The 2073-nt window shown below is 34.4% G+C and overlaps 1 long non-coding RNA gene across 1 annotated transcript; it reads right to left on the bottom strand.

The window, feature by feature from the left end:
* LOC109582459 (uncharacterized) lies at nt 1-554 on the bottom strand. Its single transcript, XR_002185097.1, has 3 exons — nt 482-554; nt 330-429; nt 1-52 (listed from the first exon to the last, which is right to left on the bottom strand). It is a non-coding gene; the product is annotated as an uncharacterized LOC109582459 (long non-coding RNA).
* Nucleotides 555-2073: the final 1519 nt, after the last annotated feature.

Below are 2073 nucleotides of genomic sequence, written 5' to 3'. Positions count from 1 at the left end.
TTCTTGACATTAATGCAAGATCTCACTGACATCTCATCACCAAACCGACCAACTGCATAAAACACAGCACATAAGATTAATAATGCATGGTTTAAGCCTTAAAACTACTTGCATAGCTGGTTTAATTTCATGGTCTCAAATTTTCACTCGTTAAATTATCATTGCAATTAATTTTGCAGTTTACAAAATTTTTAAGAAAGTCAGCTATATGGTATGCATGCATGCATGTACATGTACAAGTAGTGAAAGATGAGAGAGAAAGAAAGAGAGAGAGAGAGAGAGAGCAAGAGGGAAAGGGAGTGGGAGGGAGAGAGAGGGGGAAGGCTGACCTGATTCACAAAACACTTCTACATGAGCTGAGACATCAATTTGTCTTCCTCCAGTTATCTTGGCAGCAGCAGTGTACTCATACAGACAACTCTCAGTCCTCTATAGGAAAAAGAAGGAGAGTAATAGAAGAAATGACTCACATTATAGCTACCTGACATCCAGTAGTCTTGACATACTCTCTAGTATTAGCAGTACATAGAATGAAAAATGAAAGAAAGAGAACAATTAGTAAGGCAACCTCCCTCATGCTTCCAATATACTCTATTTTTGGAGGGTTGTATTGCTGACAGCTCACCTCCAAAAATGAGAAGAAACTTGCTACATCAATCTACTTTATATTAAATACAAGGCCCTTGAGGCCTTAGTAAAGCAGAAATATCATGCAGGGTTGAATTTGGAAGTTTAATTATATAAATCATTAATAAAAATTGTTGTTAATTGTTAAAGCCAAGCATAACAGTAGTATCACAAAATTATTAAAATAATTTATGTTAGAGTGTACACGTGCATGTAGTTTTTTAATTATAATTATTAAAAGTAAACAAAAATGTTAAATTAGTTTAGTTTAGAGGCAGAAATAACAATTTATGATGAGAGAAGATCGAGTCAACAGTGAGTGCTTGTAATTATAGAATGAATGAAATTAGACTAGAAAGAGAGGGAGAAAGAGATATAAAAATTTTAGTTGAAATTAACTCAAACTTTCTACACAACATAAGGAGATCAATATGTATCAGATGTAATAAAAATTTGGGGTGAATTCTGAGTCATTTTTTGGAAAAAACCATGGGCCATAAGACTTGATGATGTTGAAGATGAAAAAAGGTGGCTGAATAAAACGGCCGTTTTCTCAATTTTTGACATTCCTTTTAGACAAGGTTTAGAGCCACACTAGTGGTACCAATGGAGTCCTCTGGTCAAGATAAGGTACTCTAAAAAGTCTGGTAAGCATAGGAGCTTGTTTTCCTGGCTGCAAAAGTCGTGGCAGCAATTTTGAAGTGGGGTGAATCCTACTTAGTAACACTAACGCATTACTAACAGTACAGGGATTTTTCAGAAATTTGCTGATTTTTCAAAATAGTCATAACTCCAAAACTTTCAGTCAGAATCAGCTCAAACTTTCTACACAGCATAAAGACATCAATATGTATCAGAAAATGTAATAAAAATTGGGGTTGGTTTTGGAGCCATTTTTTGGAAACTCAGCTGATTTTTTAAAATGGCCATAACACTTAAACTTTTAGTCGGAATCAACTCAAACTTTCTAAACAACATAAGGACATTAATTACCATATAAGTGGTTTTTTTTAGGGAATTATATTTCGTGAGATCTGCTAAAATTCCAATTCACAGATTTTAATTTCGCACTAAATTCTACCAAGTGTGCCATGTAGGTACGGTATTAAATTGATTTTCGTGGATTTTATTTTCGCAAATCGGGATGGAATCCGCAAAATTTGCAACCCTAAAAAAAACCACTGACTTATACAGTATCTATCATACAAGGCATTATAGATCTATATGCATTGACACAAAGAATAATGTTCAAAACAAATTGTGACAAAATAGTGAATATAATTGTTTCACTAGCACACATAGCCACATACCAGTCAGTCATAGCTTCTATTTCATTATCATCTGGTTACAACTATGCTACAACACCCACACAGTCTTTTCGCCAAATGCAGATCACGTGAGAATTTATTTTCCCCGTGACGTCATAATAGCCGGAAAGTAATGGCT

Source organism: Amphimedon queenslandica, unplaced genomic scaffold (genome assembly GCF_000090795.2).
Source record: "Amphimedon queenslandica unplaced genomic scaffold, v1.1 AMPQUscaffold_13382, whole genome shotgun sequence".
Taxonomy (NCBI): Eukaryota; Metazoa; Porifera; class Demospongiae; order Haplosclerida; family Niphatidae; genus Amphimedon; species Amphimedon queenslandica.
The sequence above is the reverse complement of the archived record's forward strand: the minus strand, read 5'-3'. Positions and strand labels throughout refer to the sequence as shown.